The sequence below is a fragment of the Mastigoproctus giganteus genome, chromosome 4, assembly GCF_048544385.1.
Source record: "Mastigoproctus giganteus isolate SK-2022 chromosome 4, ASM4854438v1, whole genome shotgun sequence".
In the NCBI taxonomy this organism is placed as follows: domain Eukaryota; kingdom Metazoa; phylum Arthropoda; class Arachnida; order Uropygi; family Thelyphonidae; genus Mastigoproctus; species Mastigoproctus giganteus.
The window spans coordinates 229,682,405-229,694,530 of record NC_143578.1 but is presented as its reverse complement, the minus strand read 5'-3'; the positions used below and the strand labels follow the sequence as shown (position 1 = coordinate 229,694,530).

At 34.4% G+C, this 12,126-nt stretch overlaps 1 protein-coding gene across 1 annotated transcript in view; it reads left to right on the top strand.

The window, feature by feature from the left end:
• Rab10 (RAS oncogene family member Rab10) overlaps positions 1-3,355 on the top strand; it is a 136,662-nt gene extending 133,307 nt beyond the window's left edge. The window contains exon 8 of the mRNA XM_090371203.1: positions 1,967-3,355. The gene's annotated coding sequence lies outside the window, so the exon portion shown is untranslated. The remainder of the gene's footprint in view (positions 1-1,966) is intronic.
• Positions 3,356-12,126: the final 8,771 nt, after the last annotated feature.

Here is a 12,126-nt window from a genome sequence, read left to right as displayed (position 1 = left end):
GTAAACTAATTAAATTCACAATTAATGTGGCTAGTGCTTCTTTTACTTACAAAATGACAGATCTGTATTGTTTGGCAGATTTTGTTTGATAGTAAACTATACATTTGCTAATTGAATTCTCAGTTCACTAATTTAATTCAGCATTTGTTGGATCAGTTTCTCAAATGCCACCTAACAATAATATCATAAAGTTTTTGTGTGTGGACAAGTAGATTAGGCTACGTGGAAGGATTTTAGTTGTAATTCTGGACTTCCAAATTGGGGCATGCCTAATAATATTTATTACCTTCACTCACAGTAGTCAGCAATGTATCATTGTGGGGTGAAAAGTCATGGGTACATCACTTTGAACATGAAACCAAATGAGCTAATATGGAGTGACACTATTCATTTCTAGTGTCTATAATGTTTTTGGGTGATGCTGTCATCTGAAAGGGTATCTGGCAAATCATTGGAAGAGGTATTGAGGTACACACCAAAAGTTTCCACACTGGGATGATAAAATTAATTTAAACATATTAGTTACACATTGGCTTTGTAGCCCTCTCCAGAATTTATACATTGACCACAACCTTCCACTGTTGGAAGCATCTATGGAACTTCTGTTTTGTGATGATGTGCAGCATTTTCTGTGATTGATGTCTTTGAATCTTCAACCTTTTAATTGGATTTTCATTTTGGGGAAACAGCAGTTACAGAGGGTCAGGAGGAGGAGGATGTGAGACCATTGCCATTTTGTTCTTGAATAAAAACTGCTGAAGCAGCAAAGCTATTTGAATCGGTGCATTGTCGTGATGCAGAAGCCAATCCCGAGTGCACTATTTATCTGTGCATTTTCTCCTGACATCCTCCCTCAAATTCCTCAGTGTGGAACTGGTTATTTACAGTTTGGCCTGGAAGAAGGAACTCTTGAGCAATTCCCCTCATTGTTGAAGAAAACAACCTGCATGCTCTTGATGTTTGATCTGACCTGCTTTGCCTTTTTGAACATGGAGATGGACTTTTCTGCTAGGAGGTTGCTGCTTTGTTTTTTGGTTATGACCATAATCCCAGCTTTCATCCCCTATGTCCCTGGTAAGGTCAGTTTTTGGGCTGCACTTGCAAGTCCCTGCACAGTGCAGGGACCTGTACTGTCCAGAAAGTTAGTTTTGTTTCTGTTCATCACTCGGCAAATGGGATACAAATTTTGCAGCAATCCATCTTGTTTAAATTTTCAGTTAAAATGCTTTGGCATGTGCCATACAATAGGCCCAGAATGTCAAGTATCGTTCAGATGGTATTATTGTATACATTATTGCATACGAGAGCAGATGGTATTATTGTATACATTATTGCATACGAGAGCAGATGGTATTATTGCATACCATCTGCTCTCGTGAATGATTTAATGCACTTTTTTCGATATTTTCATCAGACTGTCTTGATGAGAGATGACCTAAGAGCTCAAAATTCTCAACCAAAGTTTGGCTGTCTTTGAAACACAAATACTCTTAAAACTTGTGTTCTACCCATAGCATCATCATCACCAAATGCTTGTTTAAGCATTTGTCTCGGAAGCTGTTTTGCCAAATTTATGACAAAATTTTATGCAGATTTGTGTTCCTTAACATCTGCCATCATACTCAGCTACAAAAATTGCAAGACACACTTAAATTCTAATTTCACAAAACCACAACGTCCTGTTGGTGTGAAATCTGAACTAATTCATCCTGATTTAGTTCAGTGGTATCTACTGGCACACTGCTATACTACTTATGGATAGCACTCCACATGGCCAGTCCAGAAACTTTTGGCTTGCACCTTGTATATTGAGAAAGAGAATGTGTGGATAAAAAAATTTTTCATTTGAATTGCATTCATATGTCATTAAAATATAATTATATTTATTATTTTAGAATTAAATTAAGTGATTTTTCTTGAATCTTTGAAATATTTTGTATTAAATATTGATTTTTGTGTTCTGCAGGTAATGTTGCATACAGTATCGGGAATTACTTGTCGGCAACATGCGACACAGATGTGCTTGCCTGCTGTACCCTGCTGGAGGGAGCTAGTATCACTTGCTTATATGTATTCACCAAGCTCTCTAATAACTACAATATAAAAACACTTGTCAACTGACATTGCTGGTTTCTCTTTAATACGGATGCATAATACAGTGCAAATCACTGAGGAAGCATGTGACATTAGCTGCTCTCTTGAAGTTCAACACGATCATTTTCCATATATATGAATGAGCTTCCTTGTTTTTAACCTTGCAAGCTCTGTGACACTTAAAATTCACAATGAGCAACTTATCCTATGTTATGGCAAAAACTGAATTGGCAAAACACAGTTTTAATAAAAAATGAAATGAGCCATCCTAGGTCACATGCCCTCGTTTAACTTCTACAAGGCACACTTTTTTATATCAGTCCTAAATATAATTGTGAGGAGCCTTCAAGAAACTTTGATGTCATCATCAACTTGATCGCTAAATCCTGACTGCTCGTGATGTAAATCATGAATCCAGTAATATTTTGCTGTGCTAAAAGTGTCTAGACTGTATGGTCTTGTTGGGGTTTTCATTGTGGTAATATCAGTAGTTGCCAGGTTATGTATTTGCTAATGCTTGCAGAAAACAAGGCAGTTTTTTTACACACTTACACACAAACACTCACACATTGTAATTGTGTTAGGATTTGCATATATTTTAAATTTTTGCCTTGTAATCAAACTGTCCATCCTGCCAATTAAAAGGATTTTTTTATCATTAAAGGTGTAAATATATTGGTGGTAGGGTTAAGCTGATTTTAGCATTAACATTAAGGATGTGGTAATCTGGAAAATGTGCATTTATCATGTGGGCAAAAGAAGCATCTGTGAAATGCTAATAGTGTGCCTTTATAGAAAACAAGCAGCTTTTGAGATCTTGAGGGTAAAGATTAAAGGTATGGGACAGTTCATAAAACAATTTCTTCAGCATTTGCTCTACATATAAATGTTTTGTGAGCCCATTTTTTTTGCATTGCGAAGTAGTATTAGGTTTTCATATTACAATTTAATTTTTTTTTTTTTTTTTTCTTTTGAATTTCATATACTTATGTGAATGAAGGAAAGTGAGAGTTATGAAATTGGAAACTGTGATGACTTGTGTTACTTGGGAGTTCTTAAATTGTAGACTGAATTAATTGTAGTTCTATAGATAATTCACTAATGTTTTACAGATTGCCAGAATGATGTGTATATACTTTGTAGTACCTGTTTACATCTGCTGTAAGATAAGTTTTGAAATTGACTAGGTGGGTGTTCTTTCAGATTTATTTTTAGTTCACTCTAGTGTGTAAATTTGAATAAAGATTGTTTCCAAAGTTAATCAGGAATAGCTTTTTTTATGTGTCACTGATGCTTTGCATAACAACATGCAACAGGCTGGTTTAATACATTGGACAGTATTATTATATAAATCGTTGTGTTTAAAAAAAAAAAAAGAATATATATACATATAGAAATTATATTCAACAAGTAGCTGTCAGATTCTGAGTATTTTCAATTACAAGTAAGCTTATATGAAGCAGTAATAAATTAAAATTTCTGCCACAATTTCCTTTTGAGTCTTATGAATTATGCTTGCCCTTTACTGTAATTTGTCTCCTTTGGTTAGTTTTACCAGTTTCTAAATTCACATAAAGGTATTTTAATGTTTTGTTGATTGATAATTATGTATTTTTTAACTTTGTTAATAGTGCTTCCATATTGTAAATATTATTAAAATTGCCTTTCATTATGCAGTATTATATATGTAGTATAAAGAGTTGCTTGAACAGTACTTTTTTTTTTTTTTTAATTTTATTTCTTTCTTTTGTATAGAGTTTTTGATTGCTCAAACTTAAGAGCAACTTTGGTGTTTCAATTGTTTTTAAGAATGCTTAGCAAATCTGAAGATGGCAGTCAGTTTAGTTAACTGATTGTTTGTTGGAATAACATGTTTTGGCTCCACTGAAACTTTTTATTATATTGTCACCAACGGTATCCTACCCATTAATTGTAAAAAGGTTTCTTGTGTGTGTGTCTTCACACTTTGGGAGAAAGGTTTCTTTGGTTAAGTTTTAAGTATTCTTAATTCTTTCACCTTAGAACTAAGAAATTAGTTTTGGTCCTTCCTAAGGATGTGTTATCCCAAAAGATTAGCTCAACAGGTTGCATGTCAGAAGGCATCTTTGATTGTTGATTGTATTAGTAATCAGTTTTGTGAATAACGATATTTGAGCATGGAGAAGGAAATAAAGAATACTTATAATTCAACTAAATAAATGTGTACAATACAAATGATTCAATTCAATTGTATTCTTCTATGTGTCAATTAAATAGTCACTTGCTTCTCGCAATATTCTAAAACGTTAGTGTTTGTCTCTGCATAAACACAACCAACAATATAATTTAAATATCTTTACCTAACTAAGCTGATACTACTTGTACCCAAAGCTATGCTTTGAAAAAAATTTTATAAAACAAAACAAGGCCACCCAATTCTCAATTAGAGCATTAATTTATATAGGGATTAAACATCTCATAGAAGTAACATCACAGTACATGTTGTTTCTATCCAAATTAATAAAGACCAAATGCATTTATATGTCCTACTTCATAAGATGTCATATTACCTAATTATCTTACCGATTGTGTAGAATTATATGAAGTTTAAAATTGGAGACCTGGAATCTGCGCTTTGTTGATCCACACAGAATTTCAGGATGAAAACAGCTCAGACAGTCTTAAGAATTCAGATAGTTTCCAAAAGCTTCACTAGTAATTCATCATGCAAAAGCGACGATATTACAGTTCAGAAGTAACTGTTATTCCACACAAATAGGCTGCAAGTTGACTACAGCAATCTTCACTTTTTTCAAACTCCTCTTGGTTCACGCAGATGAAAATATTTGCCTACTATGTTTTGGTTTCCCACATCTAACATTTGGTTATGCACTTTGATAGATAGTCCTCAGGATGGTAATCATTTATCTAATTAGAATTAACATTATCTATAAAAAATACAACTCAAGTTGTATCTTTAGTTTTTTTTTTTTTTAATGGACAGTTAATTTTAGTTAAGAGTTGTAATTTTAATACGCCTCTTAACAAAATATTCTTTATCTTTTTTTTTTCTTGATATTAGTCCAACCTAGAAATTACATCACAAATTTTTTTTTTTTTTTTTTAATGTTTTAATTAACACTAGGTGTTGTTGTAATTAGCAGCATCAGATAGTTACATTGGTGTAAAACTGTTTCTCAGCCTGTGAGCTAAGAAGGAATTTGAGATGGACCCCAAAAGTAGAGATTGCTTAAACTTTAATATAAACTTTAATATTAATAATTAATAGTCATATGCCAACTGGGCTAGCCGGGTAGGTAAAGTGCCTGCCAACCCAAATGTCGCGGGTTCGATTCCCGCCTCGGGCTGGATATCACGATGGTGCCGAACCAACCGGTTGGTTGGATATCCCGGCCATGATACACGAAGGAAGCAAGAAATTATTGATCACATCATACGAAATAAATAAATAAAAATAGTCATATAAGGATCACATCAGAATAGGAGGTATAAAAGAAACCAAGAGGGTGAATAAGGAAAGCTGCAGCTAAACACTTATAAATTTATATATTATAAACACTTATAAATAAACTAAATGCTTCTGAGAGTAAGCTATTTGACCACCCTTCAATTTCAGAAATCAGTTATTCAGTTTGTGTTCATGATCTGATTAGAAATAATAGCTATTTAAGTAACTGCAAAGTTACTAGCAAAATTGATATTTCTTATGAACACATCAACCAATTTTAACACATGATTTGGGAACGTATAATATTTCAACAAAGTTTGGGCCTTCATTCTCACTGGTGATCACAAAAAGCAGCAAATTTTCACATGTCAGAATATTTGTTAATGTGGTGCACATGTCTCCCCCCCCCCCAAATGGTGGTGAATAATGGGTGAATGGCTGTTTGTTTGTTATTTGGTTTTTAGGAGCATTAGCAACTAAGGCCATATTGCTCCGGGATATGCGGTGGTCATTCCCTGACCTTTCCGCATCCTCCGTATTTGGTGGTGACGGGCTCGAACCCCGGACTAATCAAGAAGCGTGTGCTACACACTGCTGCTCCTTCCCACCTGGCTACGCAGGTGCCGTGAATGGCTGTGGCTGAGAAACAAAGACAGTATTCTCAATGGAAGACACCATCTTTTTCAAATGCCAAAAAATGCAAAACAGTATCAAATGACAGGTGACTGTATGGGACAAATTCATAATGAATTTGTTCCATTGTCAAGCTAGGAATACTAAAAAAAAAAAGTTTATTTTAATGAAAACTCCAAGCATGAGACTTGAATTTCTGTAGATTGTAACTGCGACTAAGTCCCTTCAAGCCGAGAGCTCTAGAGAAATTTTCAGAAATATATATGAAGGGAGATTGTTCCAGAAAACGCGCAAGTTGAAGGAATAAATGAGTAAGAATAAAAGTTGGTTCTGTGAGTTTGAAGTTGAGCAGTAAAAGGATGCTGACCATTTGTGGCATGAGTTTGGAGACCGGTTTGGAAGAGAGCAGAATTTATAGAAACTAATTCAGAAGAACAGTGCACGTGGAAGTAGAAACTGCTTGAGTTTCACCAAATTTTCCCACTGAATTTTGTTAACATAAGCCAGTATATTACCAGTGGATCGACATTGACGGAATCTACACTGGCGATCATTGATCAGATGGAAGGTTTCTAGATAATTTCAGAGTTGACAGTTATGGATTTTTCCATTATTTTAGAAACGATAGTGCAACGGGATAATTGGATGGGTGAGATTTGTCACCCTTTTTAGGAACTGGCTGGATATGAGCAAATTTTAAGCAGAAGGGAAAACACTGGTAATTTAAGAAAGCATAAAAAAAGGCAACAGAAAGGAGTAAGCTCAGGAACACAGATTTTGAGAACAAGTGGAGCATTCTTGGCATCAATTGGTACTTGCATTTTGACAACATCTTTAGACATTCAACTTTCTATTCGAGTATTTCTTGTGACACTTACTTATTGGCCATGGTTCCCTAATCTTCTATATTTAAATATTCACTGTGTTTAGTTCCTTATACCCCCCCCCCCCCTCAAAGCTTAAAGACCCCTTGAAAGGTCACAGATTTACAAAAACTGAGAAAAATTATTCAGAACATAACACAAACTATTAGCAATTCCAAAAGAAGCCTATGAGGAGTACTTACAGAAGTTACAGATGCATTGGAATCAGTGAAAACAGTGTTAAGGAGACTACTTTGAAGGAGATCCATCCAAATAGTAAGTTTCATTTCCCAATGTAGTTCATTCCCTGAACTTTTTGATTACCCCCTCATATATGCCATATGTCATGTTTGCATATGTAGTTGTTTATTATCAGCTAAATGGCTAAAAACACACAATATTTAAATATTCCATACAGTTGGTATTACTGTGAGCAGGAAAGATTCAGTATGAAGCAAGTTGGTTTTGTTTTAGATATTAGTTTACATATTCTGATGATGGAATTCCCAATTGGATTATAAAACAATAGCATAGAGAACAGATTGTTTTTCTTAAATCTCCTTTCAAACTCTCAATGCGCATTCTTATGTAAATAGTAGTCTGTGTGAGGAACAGAAGCTTGATCATTTAAACTGATCTGCTCCGCAATTGGAGAAGTGCCCCATTTGTATATAATTAATGCTCACTTCAGGTACATCATTGTTAGATGGAGCAGCATTGCTGGTTGAAGGCACTGTTAAATCCAGTGCTTCATTTTCTGTCCGTCTTTTATGCAATCTTGATAGTCTTTGTCGTTCTCGCACACTCTTTGCTACCTCCTTTATTTTCTTAGATTGGCTTGCTCGATACTCTCAACAACACTCTCTGCATTTGACTTCGGCATTGTTGAACACTCAGCTGAGCTGTAGCAGTGTGACATTCAGTCCCTTTCATTAATCAGTAAATTATTGATGTGAAAATGTCCATAGTGGAATGTAACGAATCTATAGCCTAACAATGGAATGTAATGAAAATGCGGATTGCCATAATACAAATACTTGTATTGTTGCAATTATGAGTGTGACATTATACTATTCAACAAATGGGTAATTAGGCTATCGACTTGGATTTTGCTAACCTCTTCCAAACGTTGATTCTGTAGAATAGGTACTAAGCATGAGCATAAAACGTTACATCATTCATAACTTCAGTTCCACCTGTTTGATTTTAAAATGGTTTTGATTTTAGTTAAAGATGTTTTCACGTAAAACACCTTTCGTGTGTACCAGGTACACGTGAGATTTTTTTTCTTTCTTTTTAATACAGTCCATTCCGGTTATTTGGGACACATCGGGACTAATGCATTTTGGCCTGATTAAGCGACTGCCCCAATTATCCGAAGTTTCACGTAAATAGTTAAAAATACAATGTACCCACCCCTTTACAATTGGTTCACTGTACAATCAAATCACGTTATGACAAACTCAACATAGTAAAGTACCCTTCACTATACGATGTGCAGTAAGTGCCAGTCATTGTGATCACGTTTGTGAATTGAATTTTAATTCTATTAAACAGCGATTCTCATTAGCGAAAATAGGTGGAATATTATCTACAGGCTATAAAAGCAAAGATATATTAAGCACAAATATACCCTTTATTGCCTTACCAATTAAAAAAATTTAAATGATATGTGAAAATCGGAAGAATATACGTGATAATCTGAATAATTAATACGTACTGTAATATGTACATACGAAGTAGTTGACATTTCTGTTCACTGACATTTGTGGTGGGGGTTAAAATTTAAAACAGTAAAAAGATAAGCAATCAATAACAAAGAACATGGCACACACAAATTGCAAGTAACACGATACACGCAAGTGAGAACGGAGTAACGAGTTACAAAGCTTTAAAAATAGGAATGAAGAGAAGAGCTGAAAATTAATTTTTTTATATGATCGAAGATTTCATGGAAGTGTAAACACATTTCACCATAACAACCCACAGAATTCCAGCTGTCAGTATTATCGCAAATTCAATAAGATCGAGTTTACTGTCCATTTATGATAGATTTCACTAACAGAAAAGCCCAATAAACGGGTGACTGCTAATTGTTTTATGGTTGTGACCCAGAATTTCGACTGAACCACGTGGTACCGTTGGAGACAATTGTAGGGTAATCTCCAGTGCCGCGGTCTCCTGTCCCGATTAAACGGCATGCTGTCCCAATTAAGCGAAGTAAACCCTGGCCAATTGGTTTCTGTTTTTTAAGATTTGCCCCAAATAAACGGCTGCCCCGATTAACCGGTGGCCCAAATAACCGAAATCCACTGTATATTATAAAGAGAAAGCGATGGCAAAGAAGGAATAATTTGGTTTTAAATTTAAATACTGGGATAGGAAATTAATTGAATCTGTGAGCAATTTATCTTTTGACAAATAGCATAAACCATTGTGATGACACACGAGGACAATTGTCTGAGAAAACAAGCAGCGCGGGGGGGGGATCAGAAAAACAGAGAAGGAAGATAGGGGAAGGGCACACAGTTGTTGCCTGTGCAACAGGTGACTAGATATTAAAAGAAACAGTATTTACCACTTATTGCATTACAAAATTGTGGAATCTCTTAAGAGATTGTGTGCTGGTCCCTTTGTTACAATTAACACTGAGCCCAGTGAAAAAATATGGAGTACTTTAGTCCACGGTGCACTTGAAGCACCAGTATAATTTAAGAAAATTTGCCGAGAAGGGTAAACTAATAATAGTAAAAAGCTACTAGAATTTTGTGCAAGATATGCCATTTTAAAATACTTAAAATGGAGATATTTTGGATAGTGTTTTATTGGGGTAGAAAAGTGATTCATACTTCATTACAGACACATGATTTTACCATAAAAATGGCCATAAGTTTATGTGAAGAAGTGTAATTGGATCTAAAACAATTAGTGGCTGCCACTGGAATTATAAATGAATCAATTTCGAATGCTCTGTTTTTCAATGCATAGAAACAAAATTTATATGATTTATGAATCAGTATAAGGGCACAAGACATCCGTATCGGATCTGGGTGGTCAGGAGTGGGAGTGCAGTAGCACACGCTCTTTGAGTAGACAGGTTCAAGCCCCTGACTGCTAAATACGGTTTATCTGTCAACCCACACTGGAGCAGCTTGGCAGATCCATTTCCCTCAACATGAATCATTGAGGAGGCTTTCATCCTGCAGTGGGTTGATAATGGCTGCAATTTACCTTATATATATATATATATATATATATATGTATATATATATATATATGAGAGTACAGTATGGGGAGTTGGGGGTCTTTTTATTTTGATATCTCATCTTGTTTCAAGATGACAACTATACGTTACAGGAGCCACCTCTAGAACTACATTCAATCCAGACCAAATTTATGATACTTTGGTGGTGGGGGAGGTATACCCTCATTGTGGCACTCTATTTTGAATTACCATCTTGAAATAAAATGGCTGCCATGAATTATAGGTAAATCTGGAACCCAGCTGTTTACAGTCCAACATATAGGATTTATGAGGGCATGCTCATATGTATTTTTGTTTTGATGTACTTTTATTTTGGTCTGCCAGCTTGAAACAAGATGGCCGTCATTGATACAGGTGCCATCTTATGATGGCACCTGTACCTAGTAATATTGATAAATTGGATTGGAAATGGCCATTGTTCCAGAACCTGATTCATCAACACAAATTTCTGTTTCTGTTATAAAATAAGTGATATCACTTATATAAGCTATTATTTCATAATAAACAACAAAAGCAAACATGCCAACACCACACACGTGCATAAATTTTAGTGTTTTTGCACTAAAAGTTATGTATGTGTTTTTATTAAAGTGATGAAAATAGTCATGCGGTCATGTGTGAACAATGCCCAAATTATAATTATAGAAGGGGAGGAGATAGAGAAATTATTTTACTTGAAAATCTGATAAACTACCAAACAAAATCAAAATGCACACTAGTAAGTAATGGATACGTGAAAGTCAGTTTTTGGACCAATGCATCTTCCAAAATGTTTATGGGCCTATCACGCAAGGGATTAAAAAGTGTAATTAGTGCAAAAAATGGAAGTATAAAAGAAGTGTTAAAATGAAAAAAAATCTCAGATTTGCCAAAAAAAACTTAAATAGCATGTGACTAGATATTGGTAACTATAAAGAGGTAGGTGGAGAGAGTCTGTAAAGACTGGAAACTCAGAATGCCATTTGAACTCAAGGAATTATAAAGACAGTCAGAAAAGAAAAAAAAAATATGGGAAATTTTTGTTAAATAAAACTAAAATGCTTACTGACATATAAAGAAAAGTGCTAGAGAGGCAAGATGCATGTAAGAGTCTAAAGAAAAGGCTTGTAAAGATTGTGGAAATATCAAGTATCAAGATGGAAAAATGTGGTATTTTGTTAAAAATGTGAGAACAAAGAAAAAAAAAAAGTAATTAAGGTAATAAAAATAAGGTAAGGCAATGATAACCCAGTATTATATTAAACTGGGTTATCATTGTATATATTTTTCATAAGGGTGAAATTGATATTTAGGAGAATATTTCGGATGTATGGAATACTTTGAAGAATTGATAAATAGCGATGTATTCTTCAGCAATATGTTCCATTTGAAGACCACTGAAGAAAAATATTTAAAAGTTAAGATTTTAAATCTTTTCTTCTGTGATTTTAAGATATATATATTTTTTAATACTATATTAGAGTAGAAAATATTGTGGAAATGGGGTAGATGAAATCAGATGCAAAATGTGGAAAATTGGATGGAAAATAATTTCTTTGTTGGTAGTACTGCATTATCCATAGGTAATTTTCAAAAGAACAAGTTCTGGAATTGAGCACAGCATTAATTGTACCAATAAATAAAAAAATTATATAAAGCTGAATGTGAAAATAACAAGGTAAAATCTATGCAAATGTTCTAGGGAAGAGTATTTAGAAATATTTTTGAATGTATTTGAACTCTTTGGCCTAAAATTGCTGGTTCTTCCTGAATTTTAGGCCGAAGAGTGGATATCAGGATCAACTATTTGTATTAATCAGGCCAAAGAAAGGAAGGAAATGACA